We start from the raw sequence: 18,877 nt of genomic DNA, 5'->3' as shown, positions 1-18,877 counted from the left end.
TGTTCACTGAGTTCGACTCAAATTTGCAGACAGATTCTGTGTCCCAGTGAATTTGCTGTTCACTGAAGAAAATTCTCCCAATTCTATTCAGCACCTTGGACAATGAGCCTCTGCAGATCACATGGACTTCACTTAGAGTTGTGAATATTCAACACTTTTGAAAAACAATTTCATTAGTGTGATGATCAAAAAAGGGGCTTACACACTGTGGTGATGAGAATAGTATAATAACCTATAAAGACTAGAATAGCTGGTCAAGATTGCACAATTATCGTGGTGACATTTACAAAATCTGAGATTCTTTTCTGTGATTTTCAGGGATGTCCCAGTTACATTGTTTAAGTATGCCGTAGCTTAGCTGAAGTAAGTTCTCCATTTCCAAATCTCTTATATAGCTATTCACACAAGTACAATGCAGGTATGAAGCTCTATCAGATCAGAAAGGCAGCATTTTACAATCACTTTTCTCAGGGTTAAACTATGACACAAGATGCCAGGTAGTGGAGAAGCAGGGCCAGTGGGTGTCATTGGGCCACTCTACAATTTCACAGATGTAGCTGTGGTCAGAAAAGGATGGCATGAAAACAAGAGGAGGCCCTGTTTTCATAGTCAACTCAAGTCAGTGCTCACCTGATGAGGAAATGCAGTTGGAGGCCGGCTGTTGCTGGAATGTAAAACTCAAAGCTTTGGGAGAAAAAATAAAGTTACGTTAGGGAAAAACATCATCATTTTTCCTTTCATCTGAAAATGATTCATAGCTGCAGAAGTTCCATTAGGTGCCAATTCAGTTAGGGTTGTGGATGAGGCTGGAGAATCCTTGCTTGGGCATTCCAGGAACTATCTCCCTGGGGACAACACTTAGATGCTATGGGGAAGCTTGTATGTCCTGTTTCATGGCACACAAACAGAGAAATTAGATAAAGGCATAATACTCTTTGTTAGAGAGCTTATTCCTTCACTCTTCCACTTCCCTGGTCCTTCTCGCATGAACAGAGAGCAACAATACCCGAAGTCCGAAGGTGCAAACAATTCGATGTTTATTGGGGTGAACTTCCAGCAAGCTTAAATACAAGTTCCTTTTTCTTAGCTATACCTTAACCAATCATTCTACTGAAATTTAACTAACCAATCCTAACATATTGTAACATGATTAGCTAACCAATTATATCTCACCACCTTAATTAGTTTACACCCAGCAAAATTAATTATACAGCAGACAGAAACAATCACAGAAGCAGACAGAGACCATGCCAATAAACAATAGCAAAGTGGGAACTATAATGACAAAACAATATAGAAGTGAGGATTTCACAACTACATCTATAAAGACATAAGAGTTTCCCAGCTGTGTCTATTGATAAGTGAGTTCTTACCAGACAGAAAACTATCAACCTCAATTTCCTTGTACATCTTCTAGGCACTTCCCTTTCTCTGGAGGTGATAGGCACTATCAGGACAGGATTGTATTCCTAACAGCCCAATAGCACCTTCTTTCAATGTGACTAGTTTGGAATGTGAGGATGTGACCAGTCGCTTCCCAGCTTATGGCTGCCTCTGTCGCTTAGCCAAAGGCCTTAGCCTAAGAACAGGGCCTCAGACTGTCACAGTAAGAGAAGGACCTTACACTGGCAGACAGTGATTTTGATTCTTTCTTTTATACCTCTAACTAGCCAAGTGATAAGAACACACCTAAATTCTTAAAGTACAGGCCTTTACAGACAGGCCTGAATATCTATATCCTAACACTCTTTTTGGAAGGTTGCAACATTATACCATTTGTTTATTAGAATCCAGAACCTTAATACACAAGAACCAAAAATGGAGAGAGAAAAAGCAGGCTGCTCCCTGAGACAGAAAGGCGTAACTCACCCCACCTTGGTCTAGGCTGCCTCTTTGCAGACTGATTGCTGCTGGACCCAGATTGCACACTTCCCTACAGATCCCCCTACCTGCAATCAGGACCAGGAAACCCCCCTGACATTTTAAATGACAGCCACAATTTTAGCAGAATTTTCAATATGTCACACTAGGAACCAGTAGTGCATTGGTCCCTCCACCTTGGTGGTTGAGCAAGAAGCCAAACTATCTTCATAAAAGAGTTAAGCTATAGAAACACAAGGGAGCCATTCCAGCACACAGAACAACAGAGAAGGAGAGCAGGGCCTTGCTCGTGCCTTAAGGGCACAGAACAGTTTCTGAGGCAAGCTCTCAGCTCTGCAGTAGCATATAACAGCTCTGTCCATGACAGGACAATTTTACTCATACTTTTCTTAAGGGGGAAACAAAGCCCAGTACTCACAAACAAGCCACAGACACAGTGTGAGAATCATTGGTGGAATCAGCATTCATGCAACTGCCTTCAAATTCTGCAGTGGCTTCTGCTCCCCAAGCACAAAGGGATCTGCTCTGAATCTTCTCCAAGACCTTGGGTCTCAGACAAAGGAAAAGCTCTGTTCTGCAGTCTCCACTCTGTCTGATGCTCCTCACAGCCTAGGAGCTGCAGTCTCGGTGCTGTGGGTCACCTTCTACTCTGCAGGAGTCTGGCCAATGGGAAGCCACAGCTGCTTGCTGCTGAGTTCTCCTTTGCTCCTTTGCTCCTTGAGGTTTAGATGCTCTCTCCAGTGACCTTTCTCTTCTGCTTCTCGGGTTTAGATAGGGGACGAGCTGCAGTGGCTCTCCGGGTCTGAATCATTGATGCCCTGCACCTGGCACTGTGTTTGCATCAGGGCAAAGAGCTACTAAAAGAGGATGGAAATGTTTCACATTCACTTTGTACTGGTGCAAATGATGGCACAAGAATCAGGATATCAGAAAATCAGGATCCCTGTTCCCAGCCCCTCTCTGCTTATTCTGGTCTAGGTAAAGGGGAAGCTGCAGTCCCCAGCTGCTCTCCCTGTTCTCTTGCTATGGTCAAGCCAGCAAATAAGTGGCGGCTGCTCTCAGCTGAGTGGTTGTTTCTGTTCCTTTGCGCTAAAAAAGACAGAAAGCCACAGCCGCTCTGTGCTCTAGCGTCTCCGCTTCTCTGCTGTCTGTGTGAGCCAGAAAGGGATGCTGCTATCTCAGGATCGGATAGAAACAGCTTTTCACCATCGAGACTAACCAATTTATTTGAGCATAAGCTTTCGTGAGCTACAGCTCACTTCATCGGATGCCACAAGTACTCCTTTTCTTTTTGCGAATACAGACTAACACGGCTGTTACTCTGAAACTTTTCACCATCGAGACTGAGGCAGGGGCTCCATTCGTTAGGGATCAAATTCCCCCAACGTCAGGCCCAGGCACCACTTAGATGCCGTGCCCATGACCTGCCAGCCTGGGCACATCTGTCAAGGTGGGAGCATCTCATTGGTTCATAGAGTGACACTCTAATATTCTCACCATTCTCTTCTAGTGACTTATTTACACAGAGTAACATTTGCTTCTGTTTTGTGAACGCACGTTGAACAGGGGCTTCGTTGAGCTGTGCCCAGTGATACCCAGGGCTCTGGTTACAGCTAATTTAGCTCCCTGCAAGGGTATAAGTGGGTCCAGCTATTCCCTCCAGTGTGCACTGCCTTGTTTCCCCTCAAGCATTGCCAGGCATGACCTCAACATGGAATTTACTTCCCATTGAGCCACCCATTCCCTCAGCTCTGACAGGCCCTTCTGAAGTTCCACACAATCTTCTCTGGGCTTGGCTATTCTGAGAAGAGTCACAGAGGTTCAGGCCAAAAGGAGTCACCAGATTATCCAGTTTGACCTCCTGTATATCACAGGCCACCAGCACCACCCAGCACCAGCACACTAAACCCAACAAACAAAATCAGATGAAAGTATTACAGTCTGCAAGAGACTTAGAAAATTGTGTGCCACAGGCAGAGAATAGGAAGGATAGCGGTGCATCAGTGCCCAAGGCTGCTGCAATGGCTGGGAACTGATTCAGTGAGAAATACCCAGATAATCACAGCAAGTAACCCTCACCCCACACTACAGAGGAATGCAAAAACCAACCCCCCCCTCTCCCCCCCCGGAAATCCCTGGCTATCTGACCCAGGGAAAATTCCTTCCTGACCCGTACATGGCAACCTGCTAGACCCTGAGCATATTGTGCCATCTGCAGATTCTGCTACTTCACTGTTCACTCCCCTTTCCAGATAATTAATAAATATATTAAACAACAGAGGGCCTAGTACAGACCCTTTAGGCACCCTCTATTCTCCTTAGTGGATCATTTATTCCTATTCTTTCTATCTTTGAGCCAGTTTCTGCTCCATGACAGAACTTTGCCTCTCACCCAATGATTACTTAGTTTTAGGGCTGTCAAGCGATTAAAAAGAATAATCAAGATTAATCACAGGATTAAAAAAATGTAATCACAATTAAGTGCGCGATTAATCATGCTGTTAAACAACAATAGAATACCATTTATTTAAATATTTTTGGATGTTTTCTACATTTTCAAATATATTGATTTCAGTTACAACACAGAATAAAAAAGAGTACAGTGTTCACTTTATATTTATTTTTGATTATAAGTATTTGCACTGTAAAAAAAACCAAAATAAATAGTATTTTTCAATTCACCTAATACAAGTACTGTAGTGCAATTTCTTTATCATGAAAGTTGAACTTACAAATGTAGAATTATATGCAAAAAATGCATTCAAAAATAAAACAATGTAAAATTTTAGAGCCTGCAAGTCCACTCAGTCCTACTTCTTATTCAGCCAATCGCTAAGACAAACAAGTTTGTTTACATTTGCAGGAGCTAATGCTGCCCGCTTCTTGTTTACAATATCACCTGAAAGTGGGAACAGGTGTTTGCATGGCACTGTTGTAGCTGGCATTGCAAGATATTTATGTGCTAGATGTGCTAAAGATTCATATGTCCCTTCATGCTTCAATCACCATTCCAGATGACATGCATTCATGCTGATGACGGGTTCTGCTCAATAACAACCAAAGCAGTGCAGACCACTGCATTTTCATTTTCGTCATCTGAATCAGATCCCATCAGCAGAAGGCTGATTTTCTTTTTTGGTGGTTCAGGTTCTGTAGTTTCCACATCGGAGTGTTGCTCTTTTAAGACTTCTGAAAGCATGCTCCACACCTCATCCCTCTCAGATTTTGGAAGTCACTTCAGATTCTTACACCTTGGGTCGGTTAGAAATCTCACATTGGTACCTTCTTTGTGTTTTGTGAAATCTACAATGAAAGTGTTCTTAAAATGAACATGTGCTGGGTCATCATCCGAGACGGCTATAACATGAAATATATGGCAGAATGCGGGTAAAACAGAGCAGGGGACATACAATTCTCCCCCAAGGAGTTCAGTCACAAATTTAATTAACACATTTTTTTAACGAGCATCATCAGCATGGAAGCATGTCCTCCAGAATGGTGGGCCGAAGCATGAAGTTCCATATGATTGTTTATCATATCTGACAAGTAAATACCTTGTAATGCCAGCTACAAAAGTGCCATGCAAATGCCTGTTCTCACTTTCTGGTGAAATTGTAAATAAGAAGAGGGCCACACTATCGTCTGTAATTGTAAACAAACTTGTTTGTCTAAGAGATTGTCTGAACAAGAAGTAGGACTGAGTGGACTTGTAGGCTCTGAAGTTTTACGTTGTTTTGTTTTTGAGTGCAGTTATGTAACAAAAAAAATCTACATTTGTAAGTTCCACTTTCACAACAAAGAGATTGCGCTACAGTATTTGTATGAGGTGAATTGAAAAATACTATTTCTTTTGTTTATCATTTTTACCGTGAAAATATTTGTAATAAAAAATAATATACACCTTGATTTCAATTACAACACAGCATACAATGTATATGAAAACGTTGAAAATCATCCAAAATATTTAATACATTTCAATTGGTATTCTACAGTCCAATTAAAACTGTGATTAATCGCGATTAATTTTTTAAATTGTGATTAAATTTTTTGAGTTAATCATGTGAGTTAACTGTGATTAATCGATAGCCCTACTTAGTTTCTTTACTAACCACCTAAAAGGGACTTTGTCAAAGGCTATTGAAAGGCCAAATTAATTATATTAATTGGTTCTCCTTTATCCACTATCTAGTGGATTAGAAAGACATGCTTTTCCATTGCAGAAGCCATGCTGGCTAGTCCCTACCATGTCATGATCATGAAGGTGGCCTATAATTCTATTTCTAATGATCATTTCCATTCCAAGTAAGGCTCACTGGTCTATTACACCTGGATCATCTAAATGTAAATGTATACATCTAGGAACAAAGAATGTTGGCCATACTTATAGGATGTGGGGGCTCTTTCCTGGGAAGCAGTGACTGAAAAAGATTTCAGGATCATGATGGATAATCATAGAATCATAGAAGATTAGGGTTGGAAGGGACCTCAGGAGGTCATCTAGTCCAACCCCTGCTCAAGGCAGGACCAACACCAACTAAATCATCCCAGCCAGGGCTTTGTCAAGCCAGGCCTTAAAAACCTCTAAGGATGGAGATTCCACCACCTCCCTAGGTAACCAATTCCAGTTCTTCACTACCCTCCTAGTGAAATAGTGTTTCCTAATATCCAACCTAGACCTCTCCCACTGAAACTTGAGATCATTGCTCCTTGTTCTGTCATCTGCCATCACTGAGAACAGCCGCTGCTGCCTTCTCCCAGTGGCTGCCTTCTCTCTTTAGGAGACATCCAAGACTGGAATAGTAAGGGTGCTATTGGATTGGCAGAGCTGTGTGGAAGAAAGTTGCAAAAGTCCTGTTTCCCGATAACACCATGTTTTGTCTAGTTCTACTGCCAGATTTTTTTTGAGAGCACGAAATTAACTTGCCCTCCCTTTCACCAAATATACGCTTTTCTAATGGTTCCTCAAATGTTTTCTTGCCTTCAAAAATGTGCTTTTCTCTGCTGGACATCAATTTCTCCCGTTTCATAGAATCATAGACTATTAGGGTTGGAAGAGACCTCAGGAGGTCATCTAGTCCAACCCCCTGCTCAAAGCAGGACCAACACCAACACCAGCAGGACCAATAATCAGCTGAACATGAGCTCCCAGTGCAATGCTATGGCCAATAGGGCTAATGTGAACCTTGGATGCATAAAAAGGAGGAACCTTGAATAGAAATAGAGAGGTTATTATACCTCTAAATTTGGCTGCAGTGCGACTGCTGCTGGAATACTGTGCCCAGTTCTGGTGTCCACAATTTAAGAAGAAAGTTGATAAATTGGAGAGGGGTCAGAGAAGTGTAGCCCAGTGGGCCAGCTTACCTGTATTATATTCACTGCTTTGTTATTCTGCTTTATTATATTTAGTAGTAATGCAAGGAACCTACAGGCTTTTATCCTGTAAGACTTGGCTTTAGTAGATAGTGTGAGGCTTGAGGCCTATAACCTTTGGCATAGATAAACTTAAGTAACTCATAAGTTATAGGGAACTGAAAGTGGCATGCCAGAGGGGGAATTTTGTCCAGAATACTGACATCAGCCACCCACAGAACATAACTGACACCAGCACAGAACATCACTGACATCAGCATCCGGAAGGTTCCGGACAGAATCTCTGACCGCAAAGGTGCTATGACAGCAAATTGACATGTATGCTAATAGGGTAACATCATACAAATACTAATCTATAGAAAACGGACATCTTAAGGAGAGGAAATACAAATAAGGACCTCTATTGAATATGCATTGGATGTGGCAGCGTCAGCATAACCTACTATAAAAGTAACATCCCAGGGGCAGCAGATAGGTTGGAGAGATGGAGACCTTGGGAGGGGCCAGAATGATGGCCACCGGGGAAGATAAGGGTGTAAGTATGGCCGTCCAAATGTACTTTCTGTATTATCTCTATTTGCCTTGTTGAGTTTAAGTGTGCGTATAACTTTGCTAAATTATTAATAAATTATATATTTGTATCTATATAAAGAGTTCCTATAGTGTGAGTGTTGCACCTGTGCACATTGGGGTTCCCAAATTACATGATAATTTTACAATAATCTTACTGGGCCTGATCTTGGGACAAGAACCTGTTAATCCTCAAGTTACAATTATATATACCCAACTTTGGGTCAGGCTACAGAAGAGTCCTGAGAATTAGAAAACATGCCTGATAGTGAGAGACTCAAGGAGCTCAATCTCTTTAGTTTAACAAAGGGAAGGTTAAGGGGTGACTTGATTACAGTCAATAAGTAGCTGCATGGGGAACAAATATTTACTAATGGTCTCTTCAATCAAGCAGAGAATGGTCTAACACGATCCAATGGCTGGGAGTTAAAGCTCGACTAATTCAGACTGGAAATAAGGTATAAATGTTTAACGGTGAGAGTAATTAACCATTGAAACAATTTACCGAGGTTTGTGGTTGATTCTCCATCAGTAATAATTTTTAAATCCAGTTTGGATGTTTTTCTGAAAGATCTGCTCTCAGAATTATTCTGGGGAAGTTCTCTGTCCTGTGTTCTACAGGAGGTCACACTAGATGAACACAGTGGCCCCTTCAGGCCTTGGAATCTATGAATCTATGATCACAATGGTCCTTTCAGGTCTCTGTTGTGTCCTGCCCAGGGGCGGTAATTTGCTGCTCTTTGAGGACCTGATCCTGAACCCATTGAAGGCAGTTGAGTCTTTCCATTGATTTTAGTAAGCTTTAGATAAGGCCCTAATTTATCAGCTTACTCCAGAAACGCCTCTTTTGACCCCGCCAGGTCTGACGTTGCCTCTGTGGTACCTGAAAAGAGTGGGTGTCTTCCCAATGTTGAGCAGTATAACCCCCCAGCAGCAGGGTGCATGTTTTGTCACAGCAGAAGGGAGTGCAATCCAAGAATTAACCAAGTGTTTTACCCTCTATGGGCCAAATGCTCAAATGGAAGAAACTGCTGAAGGGGAAAATACTCAAAAGGACAAAAGTGGTGAAGCGCCAATGAAATCAATAGAGATATATGTTTTTTACATAGCAGAGGAACTATGAATATGCTCATGTGTTCGGAACTGGGTGAAAGTTTTTGGGGGGAATAGTACATAAGCTGAAAAAATGCATTGGGGGCACTGAAACTATTCATGAATTTGGATTGAATGTGGCAAATACTTTTGGCTGAAAAAATGGATTTTTTTTAAAAGTCAAAGCAGTTTGTTTCAACCATTTCAAAATGAAACATTGTGTCTTTTCACTTCAAAATGACATTTTAATTTGAACTTTAGGTATATTTATTTTTTAAGGGGTGGAAAATCACTTGAAAACTAAATTAAATAAAAAAACCAAAAAAAAGTTTAATCTCCAATAAAAAAACACCTCAGAATTAAAACAAAAGACAAAAAAAAACCAAAAATAACCCTCACCCCAATTAGTTTAGTTTCAGATTTTTCATTCCGTATAGTTCTGGATGTTTTCTATCCAAAATGGAAAACAAACAAACAAACAAACCCAACAACAACTTTTTTTTTTTTTTTTTTTTTTGCTTTGGTGAAAAAAACAAAACAAAATCAGCTCTGGTTCAAAATAACGACATTTTAGTCTGGTTCCTGAGATGAAAAAAATCAATTATTTGCTCAGTTCTATACACATTACTGCACAATACTTGTTTTTCTTTTTTAAATTTTATTTTATTTTGCATATATTGAAAGAAAGGAAATTGAAATTAATAGTTGTATAGAGACAAAGATAACAAAAAGAAAATTCTGACTCATATGATCCAATAATAAAGCGAGCCCTCTCATACATTACAGTTCAGCATACATGTAAGAGAAATACAATTATGATTTATAATACAGCACCATCTATTTACATCAAACTCACATTCTCCTTTTGCACAGGAGGAACTAGTCTGAAATTGACACACATCCTCATCCCCAGTTAAGAAATCAGGTAGGTTAAACTCATGTTGCTCTTTATTTCTCTCTTTGAAAACCAAAAATTCTGCATATTTCCAAATTTCTGAAACATTCCTTCACTGCCTGAGTGTCCTCTTCTTTCCTCTTCTGCTGGCTCTGACAAATTGAAATCAATCTTTGAAAAAACTAAACTGAGACACTTATCTTCCAATATCCTGCACCTCTCATGGCCTGTACAAGTCTACAGGAAAATGAGAAGGAAACATGGAAAACATATTAGCCACCTGCAGATCTCACACCATTGATCCCCAGGGAATTTCACCCTAACCCAAACAAAACACACCGTTGATTTAAGTGAAGGTTGCTGAGAGAGATATGATTTGTACAGCCTGTATTCCGGAGACAGAATGTAAATGTTACAGGCTAAATTGTGACTTGGACTGGACACTGGAATAGGGGACGAAATGGACTCTCAGACCCCTGCAATGGCTGTCTGGACACTGGTTCCAGGCATGCAAAAATGAGAAAGAGAGAGATGGTGCCACCCACCTGCCTCAATGGGTAGAAAACTGGATGGGGCCAGGGGTGATTGGGACAGCCCCAGTAGAAAGGGGGAGGAGAGCACTCGCTTCAGAGGTTCTATCCACCTCTTGGCCAGCCGGGGACAGAGGGAAGTTGATTGGTCCCTTGCTGTCGCCTTTGGTTAATTTAAGCCCTAGCCTGGGCCATGTGAAGACTCTTTTTACTCAATTTCAGCAGCCCCAGCCCCACCCCTGTAATGGTAGTTTCAGAGTTGTGTCGTGCCAGTGCTGTGGGTCTGACCGATGGCCTGTTTGGGGATCAGGAAGGAATTTTTCTTCCCATCAGGCCAAATTAGCAGAGGCTGGTGGGATTGTTGCCTTCCTCTCAGGAGCCTGTAACCATTACACTGTAACCACTTAAAATGCCTGGTGGGTGAGAGTATGGACGACATGGCAGATAGTTCCTCTCCCCTGTGTTAAGTTTAATGAAGTTGCAGCCTGCCATGCAAAATCCATCCCCGTGTCTGTCCTTATTTACCCCATGTGCACATCAAATCAGCCACCTCTTCAATAAATTCTGGCCTAGGACCAAATCCCAGTTTTTGCAAATATTAGTGTGGCAATCGGTTTATAATTATTTGGAGGTGAATGTAAAATTGGTGCATGGTGCAGTCCCTCAAGAATGAAAACCTCTCTCTGCATAAGAAACACAGAAGCAATGCAATTTCCTGTTCAAACCCACTATCTATTAATCTGTCCATCTATCTTCAACCTTCCCCCAGAGAGGCCATCAGATGGGATGTTACAGCATAGAAGATAGAGATTAAATCTCAGGAACAACTTCCTAATGGTAAGAACAGTAGGACAATGGAACAGACTGCCTAGGGAAGTTGTGGAATCTCCTTCACTGGAGGTTTTCAGAAAGAGGCTGGATAGCCATCTGTCTTGGATGGTTTGGACACAACAAATCCTGCATGTTGGCAGGGGTTAGATTAGGTGGCCCTTGCAGTCCCTTCTAACCCCACGGTTCTATGATTCTCTGAGATTGCAGGCCTGGTTCTGCCACTCTTAGTCACTTTGAAAAGTACCTTGCTCTACTAGGCAGTTATGCGCATAGCACATGAGTGCTCCCTATAAGTAAAAGGGCAGAATCTAGCCCTGTTTCAGTGCATTTGCCCGTTCTAAGTGTGAACTCTCTGTTGAGACTACAAACGATCATGCCGAATGTGGAGGTGGGACTCCTGATTTATGGTTAAATCTGGGCCAGATATTTATAGAACTTTGGGCCTAAATTTTCAAAAGTGACTAGCGATTTTAGGAGCACATATTAAGACACAGTAAAAAGGGCCTGATTTTGTGAAAATCGGGTTTTTCTAAGATGCATCAGTGTAGGTGCCCAAAATCGTGATCCACTTTTAAAAAATTAGTTTTAACTTAGTTTCAAGCATTCTTACAATTACACTACCCACCTGCTGAAGTGAAGAAACAGATTGACAGAGCCAGAAGAGTACCCAGAAGTCACCTACTACAGGATAGGCCCAACAAAGAAAAATAACAGAACGCCACTAGCCATCACCTTCAGCCCCCAACTAAAACCTCTCCAACACATCATCAAGGATCTACAACCTATCCTGAAGGACGGCCCATCACCCTCACAGATCTTGGGAGACAGCCCAGTCCTTGCTTACAAACAGCCCCCCAACCTGAAGCAAATACTCACCAGCAACCACACACCACACAACAGAACCACTAACCCAGGAACCTATCCTTGCAACAAAGCCTGTTGCCAACTGTGTCCACATCTCTATTCAGGGGACACCATCATAGGGCCTAATCACATCAGCCACACTATCAGAGGCTCGTTCACCTGCACATCCACCAATGTGATATATGCCATCATGTGCCAGCAATGCCCCTCTGCCATGTACATTGGCCAAACTGGACAGTCTCTACATAAAAGACTAAATGGACACAAATCAGAGGTCAAGAATTATAACATCCAAAAACCTGTCGGAGAACACTTCAATCTCTCTGGTCACTTGATTAGAGATCTAAAAGTGACAATTCTTCAACAAAAAAACTTCAAAAACAGACTCCAGTGAGAGACTGCTGAATTGGAATTAATTTGCAAACTGGATACAATTAACTTAGGCTTGAATAGAGACTGGGAGTGGATGGGTCATTACACAAAGTAAAACTATTTCCCCATGTTTATTTTTCCCCGCACTCCCACTGTTCCTCAGACGTTCTTGTCAACCGCTGGAAATGGCCCACCTTGATTATCACTACAAAAGGTTTTCTCTCCCTGCCCCCCTGCTCTCCTGCTGGTATTAGCTCATCTTAAGTGATCACTCTCCTTACAGTCTGTATGGTAACACCCATTGTTTCATGTTCTCTGTGTATATAAATCTCCCCACTGTATTTTCCACTGAATGCATCCGATGAAGTGAGCTGTAGCTCACGAAAGCTTATGCTCAAATAAATTTGTTAGTCTCTAAGGTGCCACAAGTACTCCTTTAGTTTTAACTTGTTAGACATTTTTTTTCTCTTTACAAATTGGCTGAACAGATTGTGATTATCTCAAATTTATTAATAACATGAATTTATTAATTAAACAATTTCAACAAAATATTGTTGGTGCGGAGCCCATTTACATTAAGTTCATTGCATTTTATAATATAAATCTAACAGGTCATTTTAATCTCTTCAGTGGTTGGTTGAGGGTAACTCAGTCAGGTTTGCAGTGTGAACACTCATGGCTGAATTAGAAATTCTCTCTCTCTGACTCTTGATCTAACATTTACTTCTGATTTTCTGACTCCATGACCGTACTGAAGCAAACTCATCAATGGAGTGGTGCAGGAAGCAATGTATGAAGGATGAGAACGCCATCAAGGAAAATCCAGAGTTTCCTTCTGAGCAAATATTTGGAAAAAAAAACAGAAAACCAACCAAACACCACCATTTTCAGATATTTGCTCAGGTCTTATTTTGCCACTTACCTGCCCCTAAAAAAGACATGGGAATCCCAGCCAGTTTCACAAAGGCAATAGAACAAACTTTATGATATTGCATCCGATGAAGTGAGCTGTAGCTCACGAAAGCTAATGCTCAAATAAATTGGTTAGTCTCTAAGGTGCCACAAGTACTCCTTTTCTTTTTATGATATTATAATAATTGCAGATTCATATCTGTGATTTGGAGGCTGGTTTTTGTATTATGAAATTCCAGGGTATCCATAATTCAACTTAATATGAAATTGCAACACTTCTAGTGGTAACACTTCTAGTGACCCAGGACTCATTCAAATTATTGCTAGGCTTTCCATTGATCAGGACCAAAAGACTCCAAGTGCCTGGAAGCAAAACCCATTCAGTCTGATATTTTTAGTCTATCTTCTCTTTCTTGGATCAAAGTTTTCTTGATTCATAGAGTTTAAGGCCAGAAGGGACCATTAGATCATCTAATCTGACCTCCTGTATAGCACAGACCTGTGAATTTCACCCAGTTACCTCTCAGTTGAGCCCAATAATTTTTGTTTGGCTAAAGCATCTTCCACAGAGGAGTCCAGTCTTGACCTGAAGATATCAAGTGATGGAGAATCCACCACTTCCCTTGTTCGAAGGGTGAGTCACACTCATTGTCAAAATGAGAACCTTATTTCTAGTTTGCATTTAATCAGAGATTTCAAAATCTCTCACTGGTGGGAGTCAGCCCACAGGAAACATTGTCCCCACTAGTTTACCCTTCTGAATGTTAGAATGCAATGAATTCAGGCTGCTCCTCCATGGGTCAGGGAGAAAGACCTGGATCTGCCTCTGATTGTTCTCATTCTATTTCCGGCCCCACTTCTATGGAAAATCAGATTCCTCAAGCTTAGGGCAGAAGGGGTCAATTTTACCCTAGTTCTCCTGGTGGAGAAAGCTCTACATCAGTATGAATAAGTGACAAGGATCCAGGCCCTGGTAAATAAGCACATGCATAATTTGAAGCACATCGACAATCCCACTAATTACATATCTGGTGAAATGTATACGAGTGTTTAAGACCCTTGCTGAGTCCGGGCTGAGGCCGTGAGTGGAGTGGATCACTTACCATTAACATATAGCGGAAAGGCAGATTCATACTTCTGTTTGGAGTGACGTGTAGAACGAGGCACATCCTCTAGATCAAAATTTTGATAGATTGGCTCCGGGGCTTCTTTGCCCTTTAAATCAATGGGAGCATGTTAAACCGGTTGCAAAGGTGCTATTTTCTGACTGAAATGCTGTCAGAAAGCTGAGATTTAAAGGCACAGCCAAAGTAGCTTCTCAAAGAGTGATCAAACATACCCATTATTAAATGGGAAGGGGGAATTTTGTTAATTGATCATAACTAAATAATGAACATACTGGGTGAAATACTGGTTCCACTGAAGTCAATGGCAAAACTGCATTGTGACTTTCACTTGAGGATCTCAGAATACTGTACAAACTATAGATAATCAGCCCCAACAAATCCATGTGTACTTTATAACTAGTCAAATCTGACGCTGGCAGCAGATGCTTCAGGGGGAAATGGATATTACACAGACCAACCAACAGTCCTCAGAGATGAATGTACTGTTTCACTTTACACATTGCAAGCATCTCCATTGACTTCAATAGGACTGCACACACAGCATCAAGTTAAGCATGTGCATAAGAATTTGCAGGATGGAGGCCTTAGGTTGTAAGCTCCTCAACTTAGTTGCCATCTGTTTGTTATGTGTGTGTGTACAGAGCGTAGTTTAATAGGATGCTGATCAATGCCCGGAGCTTCAAGGCATGACTGCATCATTGAACTGTCCAGAAAACTGAATTTTTGGTTCTTGGGAAATTGAGACATTTTGAAATTTCTTTTTGTTCAAAACTGGAATGAAAAGTCAAAATGGGAAAATTGACCAAGACACTAAATATCTGAAATTTTTCATTCCAGAAATATTGAAATGGCCTTATCAAAATGCTTCATTTCTGAAAGGCTGGAATGATTCATTGTGACTTTATCATTTTGACTCTTATATATAATATAATATAATATAATATAATATAATATAATATAATATAATGTCTAAATGCCTAGACTATTATTCTATTCTATTCTAACATAAAAGTTGAAACCATAAAGTTGAAACACATTTTTGACTATATTGAAATGAAATGTTTTGATAACATTCTCTCAAAAATTTCAACAAAATTTCCATGAAATATTTTGATTTTGTTGAATCAGCATTTTCTGATGGAAAACTGTCCTGTCACAAATTTTTCAACCAGCTATAATAATAATAATAAAAATGAAATCCTGCAAGAGGCAGCTAGGAAATAATCTGCCCATAGGGAAAGTCTCTTCTAACCCCAATTGTTCCAGGATGGTTGATGCTCTGAAGCAGGCAGCTATATTTCTTCCAAAAGTCTTGGTGATTTGTAAACCCTGAGTACTGTACTTCTAGGTGTCCTCGTTAACCAGATAAATAGCCAATCCTTTGGTGAATCCAGCTGAATTCAGCACAGAAGGAGATTCTTCTCTATACAGATTGTATATTTCTTGCTTGAAAAATGAAATAAGAATATATAGTCCTGCTGTGGTAAGTGAAAAAATCTCTGTGGATAAGTACTATTTATTGGAGAGGAGGGAATTCAATCTCACCTAACCTTTTGTCTTCATACATGTTTGAAAATGCCATCACTAAGATCACCCAAGATCACCCTGTAGATGTATTCATTAGTAAATTAACATTTCCATCTATGAAGCACTGGCCACAAAATGGATATCAATGTTAATAATTTTTGTATTAGTCACGGAAACCCTGGTAATATACTAATACATGTTTTGGTAGCTTGAGGAATTATAGCAGGGTGCTATTTTCTTGTTATTACAGTAGGATCATTTTTACATATCTAAATAGCAAGAGATATAACTCTAAACTGCTTAATTTCCCTGAATACATGATATCCCAATGGAAAACAGGTTTTCTGTCCTATGGAAAATTTTGAGACTTCATCCAGAATCAAGGTGAAAAACAAAAATTTTGCAGATTTTTTGTGACACACAATTCTAGGGAAACATTGTTTTGGGGCAAACAAAACGTTCTCTTTCAATAAATCTGAAACACTTTGTTTCAATTTTGACCATTCTTTATATTTTTAATTTTGTGTATAATTTCTCAAACGAAAAAGCAGTTTCACAAACTTACTGTCTCTAATTATATATCTGCACAATGCCTAAGGGCTCTGATCACAGCTGGGAAATACATGGAAACAGGAAATCATTGCTGTGTAATATGTCAGACTTTCAGTGTATCATTATGGCTTAACAGCACAGCATAATCACTTACCATGCCATGGGAATATGCAACCCCATTGTTATCTGTAAAAAAAGGTCACCATCTATAACAATTTTCGTTATAACACGGTTTCTGGTAAGGTTTTGCTGTAAGGAGCTTTAAAAAGTGAATTTGTCCCCTTACAATACATTTAACTGGTGTCTCAGCAAATGTAATAGGCACAACACAGTTCCCAAAAATATTTTTTTAAATATTTAAACTCAGAGCTGATTACTGAAATCAACCTGTTGAGCTATACATCTGGAAGCAGTAATTTGGGATGGATTTGTACTCCAGACCTGATTTGTGCCAGATGCACATTCACAGAGAGCTGCTTCTGAAATCAGTTATAATCAACATAGCTTTAAAATGGCAATGTGGTCCAGAGAACTGGTCGCTACAGTTAAAATCAAGAGACCTGGGATTATTCCTAGTTCTTCCACTCAGCTGCTAATAGAGAGCAAAATAGGATGTTATGTTTTCTAATCAGTGAGGAAAGCATTAGGTACCATGCTGATAAATTAAGTACCGAGGTAGACAGAACCATTGGTAGTTAAAAATTGCTGCTGGTGGAAATAATTTCCATACTTATTCCAATATGTGCTCTTAACTGACTTGTCAGAGATCCTGGCCCCTGAAGTACTACATAAACTTCACCAAACTCCCCATTCCTTAAAAAACCAAACAGCAAATGCATCTGTAGCTCAGAGCAATATGTGATTAATGTGTCTGATTTTCATACCCACATACTGATCTTCAGTGGGATTATCGTTCCTCTCACGGAGGCTTTGCAACCTAATAAAAACAAGAGAAAAGTTGCACAGGTGAACAGGAGACATGAGTCATATTTAAAGTCTAAAATAAGAGATGGACCTGGCTCAAAATCCTGAAATTCATGCAGACTGAACATAGAGGCTGTGGTGAGTTAGAATCCAAATCTGCATCCACATCTGAACTACACAAGTAGTCCCTGTCTCATCAGGATGCTGAATGAAACCCTGCATCCAAGCAGTCCAAGCACCACAGTCCCAAACTATGGAGTGAATTTTGAAATTAAGAGCCATCTCTCTTTAAGAAGTATATGCAAGAAAAGTGACACAGAGGCTGCTACAGAGCCACACACAGCCTTAGCAATTAGTTGGTTGGAAAATTCAGTTATGTTGAACTGGAAAGGGTTTCATGGGAACAGAGTGATCAGGTATTATTCCTGCTGGTAATAGCTCATGTTAACTGATCACTCCCGTTATAGTGTGCATGGTAACACCCATTGTTTCATGTTCTCTGTGTATATAAAATCGTCCTACTGTATTTTCCACTGCATGCATCCGATGAAGTGGGCTGTAGCCCACAAAAGCTTATGCTCAAATAAATTTGTTAGTCTCTAAGGTGCCACAAGTACTCCTGTTCTTTTTGCAGATCACTAATGGAGCTAATCTCTGTCTTTGTTCACACCCCTTTTAAACTGCAACTCTTAGAGTTGGGGACTGTCATACTCTGTGTTTGTACAGCACCAAGCACAATGGGGCCCAGCCTGTTTGAGGCCTCTAGACACTGTTGCAATAGACTCCTTTTCTTTTTCGAATACAGACTAACACGGCTGCTACTCTGAAAAAAGAACAACCATATAATTAATGATTAATAATAATATGTAGACTTTAAACTGTCTGGAGCAGGGACAGTCTTCTCTGTTATCTGTGTGTTCAGTGACCAACACAAAGGGACCCTGATTTCATGAATGAAGTCACTAGCTATCAAGCATTATCATTACCTCAGATACTATAGTGATGGTGGGGAGCCATAACATAATCCAGGTAGGCAGCTGAAGTACCATATATATCCCACAACAGCATCACCATTTAGAGGGGGCTGCTGTAAGTACCAAACCCTCTGACTTGGACACAAGTTGATATATTACGTGGGAGTAATCTCTTTCTGTCTGTAACATGAGAGGTATGATGGAATTACCCCATTCTTACCTTTCCTTTCTTCTTGTAGTTACAACTAAAAAAAAAAAACAAATTAGAAAGGTTTAGAGAAAAATTCTTTGCCTCTCCCCAGAATATCAATGAGAGGGAGAGGAAGTTAAACAAACTACTTAAGGGATAAAGAGACAGGGGTTTGTTTCTGGAGTTCTGTTAAGATTTAGGTTAGGGTTAGGTGAAGAGATCATAAGAGCTTATCAGAAAAAAGTGGAGAAGAATTCACAAAGTCT

At 40.4% G+C, this 18,877-nt stretch overlaps 1 long non-coding RNA gene across 1 annotated transcript; it reads right to left on the bottom strand.

The window, feature by feature from the left end:
* Nucleotides 1-9,925: 9,925 nt before the first annotated feature.
* On the bottom strand, nt 9,926-18,668 carry LOC141976585 (uncharacterized). Its single transcript, XR_012636136.1, has 4 exons — nt 18,642-18,668; nt 17,408-17,460; nt 14,421-14,532; nt 9,926-10,045 (listed from the first exon to the last, which is right to left on the bottom strand). It is a non-coding gene; the product is annotated as an uncharacterized LOC141976585 (long non-coding RNA).
* Nucleotides 18,669-18,877: the final 209 nt, after the last annotated feature.

This window comes from Natator depressus, chromosome 23 (genome assembly GCF_965152275.1).
Source record: "Natator depressus isolate rNatDep1 chromosome 23, rNatDep2.hap1, whole genome shotgun sequence".
Classification (NCBI taxonomy): Eukaryota; Metazoa; Chordata; order Testudines; family Cheloniidae; genus Natator; species Natator depressus.
The sequence above is the reverse complement of the archived record's forward strand: the minus strand, read 5'-3'. Positions and strand labels throughout refer to the sequence as shown.